The sequence below is a fragment of the Ceratotherium simum genome, chromosome 6 (genome assembly GCF_057802395.1).
Source record: "Ceratotherium simum simum isolate JZ-2026a chromosome 6, ASM5780239v1, whole genome shotgun sequence".
Lineage (NCBI taxonomy): Eukaryota > Metazoa > Chordata > Mammalia > Perissodactyla > Rhinocerotidae > Ceratotherium > Ceratotherium simum.
In genome coordinates, this window is record NC_141905.1 from 47,345,691 (window position 1) to 47,359,595 (window position 13,905).

The 13,905-nt window shown below is 38.9% G+C and overlaps 1 protein-coding gene across 2 annotated transcripts in view; it reads right to left on the reverse strand.

Moving 5' to 3' along the window:
- The window catches only part of PRKG1 (protein kinase cGMP-dependent 1), a 1,223,752-nt gene that overhangs the window by 460,220 nt on the left and 749,627 nt on the right, over positions 1-13,905 (reverse strand). The gene's annotated exons all lie outside the window — the stretch shown is intronic.

Below are 13,905 nucleotides of genomic sequence, written 5' to 3' on the forward strand. Positions count from 1 at the left end.
GGCTGACAAATTATCGTCCATGCCAAATCTGGCCCATGATTGGTTTTAGTACAACCTGCTAGCTAAGAGCAGGTTTTTTAATGGTTGACAAATTTAAAAAGAAGAATATTTCATAGCACATGAGAATTATATGTAACAAATTTTAGTGTCCATAAAAGTCTTACTGGAATACAACCATGCCCATTCATTTACATATTGTCTCTGGCTGAACTGAGTAGTTTTGACAGAGACCACATGGAGCACAAAAGCCTAAAATATTTACTATCTGGCCCTTTACAGAAAACACTTGCTGGCTCCTGGCCTAGCATAAGAGAACAACAAATCAAGAGTAAGTGCTAGGGTCGGACCCGTGCCTTAGTGCTTGGGTGTGTGAGCTCCATTGCTGGCTGCCCGGGTTTGGATCCTGGGTGCACACGGATGCACCGCTTGTCCGGCCATGCTGAGGCAGCGTCCCACATACAGCCACTAGCAGGATGTGCAACTATAACATACAACTATCTACTGGTGCTTTGGGGAGAAAAAGGAAAAAAAAAAAGGAAGACGATTGGCAATAGATGTTAGCTCAGGGCCGGTCTTCCTCAGCAAAAAGAGGAAGATTGGCATGGATCTTAGCTCAGGGCTGAATCTTCCTCACAAAAAAAAAAAAAAGAAAGAAAGAGTAAGTGCTAGCAGTGGGTAAGTATCTGGGGTTGTGAATACACAGAAAAGGCATCACACACTTCCTGTGGGGAGGAGCTGAGAAGGGCTGATTAAAGAAGGCTTTGCAGAAGAGAATCATCTAAGCCAGGGTTCTTCACCTGGTATTATGGACTGAATGCTTGTGTCTCCCCCAAATTCAAAAGTTAAAGCCCTAATCCCCAATATGATGTTATTTGGAGATGAGGCCCTTGAGAGGTAAATAGTTTCTGGTACAAATTCCAAGGTAGGTGGGGTGGGGGGGGTTCCCCACACCAATAATCAATTCTCAGGATACCAGCTGGGTGTCCTGCAATTCAAATCAATTCCAACACTATCTACCCGGAGACAGCATCAGATTCCACACGTTAAGAGTTTGGTCCTATAAGACTGCTCCCCCCATCCTCCCTACAACACACACTTCAAATGCCAGTTACAAGCCAGTTGGTACCTGTACATCTGATCAACTGGCTATAAATCAGAGGTTCCCAAGATGCCTTCCTCAGTTCAAATAATTTGCTAGAGCGGCTCACAGAACTCTGAGAAACATTTTACTTACTAGATTACTGGTTTATTATAAAAGGATATAACTCAGGAACAGCCAGACGGAAAAGACACACAGGACAAGGTATGGGAAGGGGCACAGAACTTCCATGCCCTCCCCAGACGTGCCACTCTCCCAGCACCTCCACGTGTTCACCAACCCAAAAACCCTCTGAACCCAGTCCTCCTGGGTTTTTATGGAGGCTATATTTCATAGGCATGATTGATTAAATCATTGGCCATTGGTGACTGATTTAACCTCCAGCCCTCTCCCCTCCCCAGAGGTCAGGGGATGAGACTGAAAGTTCCAACCCTCTAATCACGCAGGTGGTTCTCCTGACAACCAGCCCCCATCCTTAAGTGAAATCCGCAAGTTACCTCATTAATATAGCAAGAGACATCTTCGTTGCTCTCAACACTTAGGAAATTCCAAGGATTTTAGGAGCTCTGTACAAGAAACAGGGACTAAGACCAAATATATATTTCTTATTATAAATCACACTATCACAGGACGTAATTAGGTCTAGATGAGGTCATGAAGATGGAGCCCACATGATAGGATTAATGTTCTTATAAAAACAGGAGGGGACGTGCGTGCTCTCTCTCTGTGTGCACTCACGAAGAAAAGTCCTTGTGACAAACATAACCAGGAAGAGAGCCCTCACCTGACCATACTGACACCCTGATCTTGAACTTTAAGCCTCCAAAATTGTGATAAATAATGTTTGTTGTTTAAGCCACCCTGTCTGTGGTATTTGTTATAGTAGCCTGACCTGAGATACCCAGGATCTACGAAGCCCTAAGGAGTCTGTAGATAGAACTGAAGGGATCTGTGAATGTGAGGCGGGAAAACAACATCTTTATTTTTACTATCTTCTTACTGAAATATAGCATTTCTTTCTATTATAAGTGTAGGCAACAAACCACAATAGTGGTTTGTCACCAATAGAAACCATGGCTATTTTCATATCATCCTACGTCTGCTGCAGATATCTTAAATATGATTTACATTCATCATTACTTTGAAATTATGGTAGTTACTAGACCTGCCTCTAGATCTTATTTTTAATGTTATTTTATCACAATTAATTATTAAATGTTTTATCCCTGTATTTCACTGTAAATGGGTTCCTTTGTAATCCTATGCATTTTATTTTATGCTTTTAAAAACATTATTTTTAGAGGTTCCATAGGCTTCATCAGAGTGACAAATAGGTCTATGGCACCCACAAGATTAAGAGCCCCTGCTGTGAACAAGTCCTGGAGGAAGGATTAGGTCAGAGAAAGAGGCAGTGGGAGTGGTAAAGGGCAGGGGTGACACTTATCTGGTCTGCATTCATAGGAGCATGCAAATTCTTAATAAGTAAATAATACTTATTTAGTAAACAGCCACTTGCCTGAGTTCCCTGACTATCCCCGGCCCTCCCCCTAGGACTCCCTCAGATCCCACAATTCAGCAATTAAAGGGTTAACCCTGAGCCCAGCAGGGGCCTCCCAGACCTTGCTCCAGAACTAAGTGTGCCAAGGGAGTTGCTAGATAATTTTAATGTTTCTCCCACCAGCACTACCACCCCAAGGGCTTTCCAGGAAGAGGAGTCTGGTTCATACATGTAAAGAAGAAAAGGTGACTCTTAGAAACTGCAAGTGGTCCAGGAAGGCTGAGGTGCTGAGTGAGGCACGAGGTAGTCAGAAGTGAAACTGAAGAGACAAGGAAAGCACAAATGGCACTTGTATCCTTGCTGTGGAGTTAGGACTTGATCCTGAGGTCAGTGAGGAGGGGGCACTGAAGCTTAAAGTAGGTGATTCACTTCTGAAAGATTACGTTAGCAATAGCTTAATAGTGCAGTGGAGAACAGGGCTAGAGAGAGCAAGAGAGAGACAGAGACAGAGTCAGAGAGAAAGAGAGATATAGATAGAGATACAAAGAGAGATAGAAAGAGAGAAAGAGAGTTAGAGATAGAGAGAGAGATAGCAGCAGGCTCTTATAATTACCCCAGCGGGTGGACTCTGGTATCAGCAATGAAGCTAGAGAGATGGATGAACTTGATAGGTATCAAGGATCTTGAATAGACAGGACTTGCCAGGGAGAGAGAATTTGACCCTAACACCCAACATTCTGGCCTGGAAATAAAATAATGAATTTTCTATTCTTATTAATCAAAAGTACAGGTGGCAAGTGTATTTGCAAATAACCACCATTTTATAAGTGCAAGAACCACACACGTCATAAACTAACCTAATGACTTATACTGAGTAAATAAGCTTATAATTTTCTTTTATATTTTAAATATAACACTATATCTTCAAACTACTTTTTCATACTTTTTAAACTATCCTTGTCATAATATAAAAGTCTAATTATCTTAACAACATTCTGGAATCACTTGGTCCAACAGACATTTGCACTTTAGAAATAAATGTGTTAGATTGCTGTAAGTGCCACAACAAACACCTTGACACTCAGATAACTTTGGGGATGTTAAAGAGACCAAGATGAAAAGTCACAGAAATTATCAAGTGTCAGCCAACTAAGTTTTATGTTTTGGGGACAATTTTCCCTTTTACAAAAGTTGATCAAGAAGCTATACAAATGGCAAAAAATGACATGAAAAGATGCTCAACACCATTAAACATTAGGCAAATGAAAATCAAAACCACAATGAGATACCGCTTCACACCCATCAGGATGGCTATTCTTAAAGCAGGAAATAACAAGTGTTCATAAATATGTGAAGAAATTAGAACTCTTGTGCATTGCTGTTGGGAACATGACATGGTGTAGACACTGTGCAAAATGGTATAGTGGATCTTCAAAACATTAAACATAGAATTAGCATGTGATACAGCAATTCCACTTCTAAATGTGTAACCAAAAGAATTGAAAGCAGGGATACGAAGAGTTGTTTGTACACTAATTTTCACAGCAGCATTATTCACAATAGTCAAAAAGTTGAAACAACCCAAATGTCCTTCGAAGGATGGATAAATAAAATGTGGTAGATACATACAATGGAATATTAGTCTGCCTTAAAAAAGGAAGGAAAATCTGATACATGCTACATCATGGGTGAACACTGAAAATGTTATACTAAGTGAAATAAGCCAGACACAAAAGTACGGGTATTGTATGATTCCACTGATATGAGGTACCTAGACTAGTCAAATTCAGAGAGACAGAAAGTAGAATAGTGGTTACCAAGGACTTGCAGAAAGAGGGTTATGGGTAGTTACTGTTTAATGGGTATAGAGTTTCGGTTAGAGGTGATGAAAGATTTCTTCAGATGGATAGTGATGATGGCTGCACAACAATATGAATGTACTTAATGCCACCGAATTGCACACTTCAAAATGATTAGAATGATAAATTTTGTTATGTATTTTTTACCACAATAAACAAACAAAAGTTGATCAGATGGATTTATCTGGTTAGATAACTAAATAAAATATCTTTCATGTTTTGTTTTGTTTTTATTTTCCATAAGACTCTCACCAGTACTTAAAAAACAAATTAATACCTGATTTCCAAGGCAGAGTTTAAATACACACTGTCCAATCGGATAGCCACTAGCCATAGGTGGCTACTGAGTACTTGAAATCCCACAGGCAGCACTGGTGGCATTTCCCAGGTCCCAGCCTCCTCTCCAGCCTCAAGCCTGCCCCAAGTCCTCCATATTAAAGCTTATTTTACCCCATGCCCTTGCTTATGGTGGTCCCTCAACCTAGAAGCTCTTTCTACCCATTTGTCTTCTAAAACTCTCACTCATCCTTGCAACGTCCAGCTCAAAGTTATTTTTATTTATCTTTTCCCTTTTCAGACCTTTCCAGACAAAACTTTTTGCAAGTTTATTTATATTTTTCTTGCCCTTGATAATTTTAAATACGCACTGTCCAGTACGATAACCATTGGCCATATGTGGCTATCGAGTAGTTGAAATGAGGCTAGTGGGAACTGAAACGTGCTGTACAGGTAAATTACACACAGAATTTGGAAGACTTAGTATGAAAAAAGACCATAAAATATCTTATGGATAATTTTATATTGATTACACGTTAAAATGAGAATATTTTGGATATATTGGGTTAAATAAAAATGTACTATTAAAATTAATTACACCTGTTTCTTTTCATTTGTTAATGTGATCACCAGAAAATCTGAAATTACATATATCGCTCACATTACATTTCTATTGGTCAGTGCTGCTGTTAGAGGAGCAATACTCATAACATATGATCATCTCTTCACATACTTCTCTTGTTCCCCAGGATGGCACCAAGTATGAGCTCATCAAGCATTTTCTAAATTGAATTTTGTGTGTGTGTCAAACATTTTGTCCAAATAAAATCTGTCTCTATTCTTCTATTTCATTGGAAAATCACCACAGACTCTCATAATCTCTATTAGAAGAGAATCGTTTTTCAGTTTGAGTTGTATCTGTCTTTCCCTTGCAGCAAAACATTAGTTTTCTGACAAGATTCCAGAGTAACTTGTTCTTCCCCAAGTCATCCCCTGTTCTCCAGGCAACGTTCTGGGATAGTAGGCAGGTCTCATTTGAAACTTTCTGCTGAGCCACACTTTGTCTAAATGGACTAGAAGCTTTTGAGGGCTTAGTGCAGGGGAAGAACAAAGAAAGGTGTCAGTAGCTCACTCTCCTACTTCACCTTCAACACTAAAGAGCGCCAGCTTATACCATAAGGTACTTTACTATATGCTCAAGGAATTCCAGAAGGTTTATTTTACCTCCCCCCCGACCAATTTCTTGATGCTTGAATCATCTGTGATCAGCCAGACACTTAGTGTGACAGAATCAGAGGCTTGGCAGAGACCTTGAGGGGATCCATGAAGCCCACAACTGCTTCCCAACATTATTAAGGCATATGTTAGCCTAAAGCCAAATTCCAACTGCCAGAATATTCTGAGACAAATGTTTCATAATTAGGAAAGGCCATTTGCTGTTTACAATGCATCTGGAGCACACCAATGTCTCCACTGTGCAAACTGTCTCACTGTTACTATGGGGATTATAGTTTAACCTTTCTTGCCTAGAAAAGTCATCTCTTTAATGATATATATATTCTATGAAGAAAATAGATTGTAAAATTGAACTCTGCAGATAAGAATAATCATCATTATAAACTTAACAGTGGAAAAATAACTATCACTGTTGTCATAGTGGTCATACATTTGAAAGGATGTGGTGCAGTGGGCTGCCCTGTGACAAAGCCAATAGAAATGAAATAGATGTTTCTCTAAATTCTGCTTGCCTTCATACCTTGTACAACGTAACTGGTAAGGCCAAGTCGTGAATTTTGAAAATACTACAACACTAACATAATGATTTTGAAATTTAAATTTACTTTCAAATGTTAAGGATAATGGAAGGACCAAATGGAGGGTGATATATTTTAGTACAGCTATGATAATAATAATGAGCATTATTTTGGGTACCATTATTGAACATTTACTATCTGATATGTCAAGAACTTTATGTTTGTTATATCTATTTAACCTATATTAATCCTATGAGATAGTCTTATCCCCTTTCTATAAATACAGAAACTGAGTCTCAGAGAGGCTAAGTTACTGCCCAGGTCACACATATAGTAATTAGAAGAGTCAGTTATATTTTGAGTCCAAATCCGAGGTTCTTTTTAATAATACGAACTTCTGAAACTGAGTAAGAATATCTGCTTTCCTCACTCCATTTTTCTGACCCACTTCAGCACCCTATTCATCATCATTAAATACTCAGAAACCAGAGGAGTTAAGGAAATACAAATTTGACTTCAATAATTGAGGCGAGGATTTCTTGAAATTAAAACAGAAGTGGGCTACAAATTTTACCCAAAGGTTTAATGTAATGAGAGGCTTCAAAGGTATCTTGCACCTGAGGCAGGCTCCCGGTGACGACCTTCTACCCAACCTCTCCTTCTTGAGTCTCAACACCACATCACGCCTCACATGCTTCCCTTCCTAACTAACCTTGAGAGTTACTAGGAGCTACCTTCCGTATTTAGGTGGCCCTCAGTGAAAAAGCTCAAGAAGCACTGTGCTTCATTCTACAGGCTCTAATTTTTACGCATGGTAACTCTCAGTGGTGTTCAAGAAGCCATCGTTAAAAGTTAAAGCTGTGTGAACCATCCTGAGTCTAGCTGACAGCAGTCACCAAGGGCAGCAGAGATAAATGTATGTGAGGGCTTAAGCATGCCAGAGTAAATTCCACTCATGCAAAACTTTAACCATGTCTCCCTTCTTTTTGGCCAAAGCTCATAAACACTAAAAACTAAGTGCTAATTAGTAACATGTTCTGGGAATGTAAAACCAGGCTGTGGAAGCAGGGAATTCCCTAAGTGTCCCACCCAGTCTGTCTCCTTGCAGTGCTTGTTTACAATAATATGCTGTCTTGTCTTACATCTGTTAAACCAAAGTGCAATTATTTAGAAACCTGTGGACACCTAACTCTAGAAAATGTTGGTGGTGGGGTCCGAGAGTTGGAGGGAGGGGTGTAGGAATGAGCAAACAAACAAGTAAATAAATAAACCTCAGGTCTTCTGAAACAACCCTGGCACGAAGCAAAGGTCAGGTATGTTAGAAAAAAGAGCAGGAAGAAAGTGGGATTGAGCCTCAAGGAAATAAGTGGCTTTCCGTGTACTCATACAAATTAAGGACCAAGAGTGAAAGGAGGAGCCAGAAGACCCACAGATAGTAACAGAGTTGTGAAGACTAAAATGCTACAAGTTCTGTCTAGTGAAGGATAGTAAAGATTACACCACTACTTTGTGAGCTACTTACAGAGAAACACAGTTAAGAAAAATTAAGTTACTCCAATCAGTCCTACAAGATTGATCTTCCTAAAGCACTATTCTAATCCTGTTACTCTACCCACAAAACGTTCAATGGCCCTCTACTGCCTACAAAAAGCAAAACTTCTCCATCCTTGCATTTAATCCATATTCAGTAAAAAGTACCTTTTTAGCTTCATCTCTCATAATCCCTTACACATACCTTTTATTTCAGCCAATGATTCTAATGTCCAGTTTCCAAATCCACCCTTCCTTTCCTTGCCTTCAGGTCTTTGCTTCAATTATTTTCCTCTACTAATGACAATCCTGGTAGCCCTTCAAGACCCAGTTCAAAGACCACTTTCTCCACGAAGACTTTCTAGTTCAACTCAGCTAAAATGTCTCTCTCTCTAAATTTCTACGACCTTCTGATTGTGGCTCTTATCACTCTGCCTTGCTTCTGAGTTATGCATGTACCTGTGTTATATCAGTACCATAGTCCACTACAAGTACTGTGATGTTTTCACAGTACTCAACAAATGTTTTAGGGTAAAGAAGCGACTAGGTTACAGGGGGGGAAACAACCCGTGAAAAAGATGACGAAACTGAGGATATACCATTTGGATAAGAGAAAGGGAAAACTCAGTAACTGTCCTAAAAGATTTGATGGGTTTATTAGACTTCAAGTAAATTCAATGGAGCTTTTTACACTAGAATTAAGGGCTAGCCTGAAGTCAAGAGTTGGGAGACATTTATTACAAACATTCTACAGGCACATATCTAGACCTTACTACATGCCAAGAACTGCACTAGGCACTGGTGATACAAAGATAAGATACAGACTTTGTTCTCAAGTACCTTCTTGCTGCTGAAAGCTAACTTTCTTTACTTTTTCTCTTTATTTACATAGTCACTTCTTTCTTTATTCTTCCATCTTATGCTAATAGACTTAATTATTCCATCTCAAGCCAAATTTGGAATCAATCCACCACATAATATTTCTGATGGATTAAGAGGCAATACTCTCTGGCTTGTCAAGGACAGAACTAAACCAGTAAGCAGAATTTATGGGGTTGGTGATTAGGACTCAATGTAAAGACAAAAGGAATACAGCAACGGCTGAATCTTGTACAAAGAAGCTTCCCATCATCAGAAGTGCTCCAGTAGACCATCTGATAAAATGGTGGAGATGATTCCTGAATCAGATGGGAAATTAAATTGGATCACCTCAAAGGAGCAATTGAACCATAAGATTTTACAGTAGCTAAAGGATCAATGCAGAGAAGAGTGAGTCACAGATCTACATGATTGAGTGCTTAATGATAGTTATTTTGAGGTAACAACCCCCTGTATGGGGCATTGTACCAAAAGGATAATGGTTTCCTGGCAGACCTATGCCAGACAATCAGATATCTAGAAAACAGGTGATGTCATTTGTTGACTTTAACAAAGGAAATAGTGTCTCATCCAATGTTTTATGCACAAATTTAGAGTCAGGAATGCAAAAGAAATAAAAGCACCAGACAGCATGCTATAGTGTGAAAGCCAGGCATCTGGAATCCGGCCTGTGTGAGCATCTTCCCTGTACCACATAGGAGCTGTGTGGCCTTGGGCAAGTAATTTAAGCTTTCATTAGTCTATTTTAGGAAACTGAGATAATAATGTATGCCTCATGAAACTGTTCTCAGATATGAATAAAATAACTTGTGGTAGATACTCAGCACGATATCTGGCATCTAAAATGTTATTCACTCATGGATGTCCTTTCATGATGAGACCATCTTATAAATACATAGGAAACAGAGCACAAATAAACACTAATCTGTAGAGTACTGACAATGAATTCTGAGAGAGTTAAAAAAGAAAGAACAAAAGTTTATAGCAGTCATGAAGTTGGCTCACTACCTCAGAATAATAAAAAGAAACATTACCTGGTGAATTGCACTCAGGTTTAGACAGGCTCCAAGGTTAAGAGGGAAATTAGGTAAAGACTGAGAGTGTGTTAATTTGGTGACAAAGACAAGGAAGCTGCCTTACAGCAGCTCAGAGCTCTTTGAATGCTCAAGAAGAGTGTCTTGTTTACCTTTTTATCCCCAGTGCAATATGTCCCTGGTTACTGGCATATAGTAAAGGGCCAATAAATGTTTGCTGAATGAACTCGTACATATTCTTGCCTGGCACTTTTAGGTATAAATGTCTCCCAACTCTTCATTTGTGGATAGTTCTTAATTCTATTTGAAACAGGCCTCATGTAATTTAATTGAAGTCAAAACCCAGAAAAATTCTAGACTCAAAAATTATTAAACAGATGGCTTGTGATCTTTTAGAAAAGGAAACAGAGGCTGAGTGGCCATTCCACTTTAATGAGATTCATTTTCAATGGGCTCTTCAATACATAGAGGGTCCATATCACATTAGTGAGGCTCCAAACATGGCACATTTGGGGCCTCCATCATAAGCTTCAATCTCTGGCAAATGACTGAGATGGTTTTGCTGGCAGCCCTCTCATGGTGACACAATTTCCTGCAGGTTGGCACATTTTGAACAGTGTGCCTAATTCAAAGGTATAAGCACATGTTTGGTAAATGTCATTGCACATCTGTGCGTTAACAACAGATTTTAAGTCTTGAATCTCATTAGGGAAATGCCACTACATCTGTAAGTCCTTTTGTCAGTTGGATGGGCTGCATCCCTAAACACCACACCAAAATGTTGAAAACATATGCTTACATATTTGCTGAAATCCCAGTAAACATCTCTAAAAAGTCATACTAATAACTTTTCCTTGCAAGTTGAACTATGTGACTTCAACTCAGAAGCGTTATTAAATTTGGTCTCCCAAAGGTGGGGGTTTCCCTTTTCCCAGTCAGTTCTTACATTATACTGTTTCTCTTTCTGCCAACAGTGTGTCTATACGCCAGAAGCCATATATTTGATGTATTCTTAATTAATCTTATTCCTTGAGGGGGAAAAAATAAAGCATTAAGATTATGCGTCTAGTAGCCCTTGCTGCATCTTCGCTGCAGAGCTCATTGTTGATGTGCTTTAGAAGTTTCCGTTTTTGTTGTGTGCCTCTTCATCACCTTAGTTCATTGCCACCTTAAGGCTAGACTCAACAGCCATAATTTATGATCGCTTTCAAGTCCTCACATAAATATGAAAACCAATGCTTCTGTCTAGGTCCCATTAAGAAAGTATATGACACAGCTGGTTAAAAGAAACAGATGAAATATGACTTCACATTTATTTTCTAGACACTACTAGGTTTTGAAATAGAAATGTCCCTTTTTGGCCCATGTCTTCTTTAGTAAATTATATGTAATTCTCTAAGTTTGGTAGAATTCTGGAAAAAATCATCAGGAAAGGGAGCTCTCTAACTGTCTCTGCCTCTGGCAGATGAAGTAGACGACATCAAGAAATGTCAAGTGAGCTCAGCTGTTTTACATTTTCAAAATTGTCTGCTTTTGGCATATTATGAGAATGCCATTTTCCTTCTTGTGATTTTTTTTTCATCTGGAAGACATATAGTGTTGCAAGGAAAACTGATTATTCAACAACAATTAGAAAAATGAGCTTTAATTGACCTGAATGCAGAGGTTGGTTGTGGTATTATGCAATAGGGAAACTGAGAGCTCTCATACTTACACAGATGAAAGAAGCAGTATCAAGTATATGTTACAACAGGATCACTGGTTTCTTAGGGAAAAAAAAAAATCTGGATTTCTAGAAAGACAATCCTCTGCTTAAACACATTAACATAACTCCCCTTTCTTGCACTAAGCATCATTTGGACACAATGGCACCCATTATGAATGCATGAAAGTGATACTCAGAGTACAATCTAGCCATGTAACAACTTGCCCTTGGTCAGCATAATTGAGCCAACTCCTTCAGCAAATAATGGCAGACCAAGCATCACCTATTATTTGCTGACATCATTTAAGGATGTATATTTGCTAAAAGGAGGTGAAGATTGGTGTGAATATATGTAGCAGAGTTACTTCTAAACTCTTGAGCCTGACCTCAGCTGAGGCTTGAACGGGTGTGTTGCTGTGTTTGCCATCAGCATCTCTTCCTCGGGGAACCACTATGCTGGGGAATTCAACCCCAGTGCCCCATCTGTACATATTCCTCGTCCTCCTTTCCCCTTTTCTGAATATGTAATCAATCAAGTTGCATTTTTGCTTAAGCTAGATGAGTCTGGTCTCTGGCTGGAGCCCCAGAAAGAGTCCTGAATGCCTTACAAATTGCTAATTCTGGCATGATTACTGGGCTCTAATTCATATATGCGTAATACAGAAAGGAGATTAAATCCTGAAATCTTTAAGCCATTTGAATAGAATTTTATAGTTTTCAGAAGGCTTTCACGTACATGGTTCTAATTTTTTTTTGAAACAATACTTAGATAAAAAACAAGTTATAATTCCATTTTATCATTAGGGAAAAAAAAAAAAAACAAGATGCAGAGACATTAAGTGATTTTATAAGATTATCCAGCCAGATGCTGACAGCTACCAAGTTCGTCTTCCAAAGGTCCTTCAATGCCATTCTCAATTCATATATCATATAATTTTAACCACAATGACCAAAAATATTCAGATCAATATAACAGTTATATAATTTATGTTTTCCAAATTATAAATTTGGAATTCATGACCTTTATACAAAGTGGATTATGTCAAAGATAAACTGCCTAATAACTGTCACATTTCTAGAAATCTTAAGCAGTCTAGTTGACTTGATCTAATTCTTGAAAGTTATTTCTAAGTGGTTAAGGATTTCAAGACACTGAGTAGAATCATTAGGAAGAACTGATAAAGAAAGAAGAAAAGGAAAGTGCTAAAGTCATAAGTGAGGTTTGAATGTGATAAGTTATTTGTTCCACAGATAAATATTTAGGAAATACTGAACGCCAAGTACTGTAGATACGATAGCAAACAATACACATACGTGTCTTGTCTTCTAGTAGCTTACAATGGCTCGGTAGAGGAGAGACAATAAACCAAGCACTATCAATAGGGTGTGGTAAGTGCCAGGCTCACCTGGCACATTCACAAGGTGTGTGGGGAGCAGCTATCAGGAGCATCTACCCCAGCCCTAGGGGTGAGGAAAGAGCTCTCTGAGGAAAAGTACTTACAGTGAGGCCTAGAGGATGACAACTGGTCCAAACGCAGAAAGGGAAGACTGGTCAAATTCCTGCTTTTAATCAAGTTAGCAAAACCTTACGTTACAGCTTTAAAAATAAAAAATCCTATTTCTACTTTCCTTTCATTCAGCTCTATCCCCAGAATAGACATTCTTTATTCAGCTCAAGGACATAAACTCCCAAAACACAGGCAAGGCATCTCTACCCCTCACCACTCAGTTCAGAAACAACAAATCCACCACCCCAGATTGCTGTACTGCCAAATTTTACAGAATCTGGCCATGACTTTAGTAGATCTTAGCCAGAATTAATGAAATATCAAGAAACTCTGCGCCTTCTCTGACAACACTGATATTGTTCACACCATTCTGATACTCCAGATCTCTAACAATTACCCTGATAATATTATCAGGTACAGACTTCAGGCTTCTAGGGATTTCAAATCTATCTTCTTTGTATTTCAAATTCTATTTCAAATCTATTTTCTTAAGTATAACTAATACAATCTGCTTTACGACAACCTGCTTTAAGGATGTAGCAAACCATGAGAAATGAAGACAGCTCAGCTTAGGCTCCATAACCCACATGCAACAACTGGATTTATTGTTGTTAGTGCCATGGAGTTGATTCCAACTCCTACTGACCCTGTGCACAGCAGAGTGGAACCCTGCCAAGTCTTTTTGCGCCATCCTCTCATCTTCCAGTGCTATATCAGACAAGGCTCTGCTGTTATTCACAGGGTTTTCATGGCCAATTTTAGG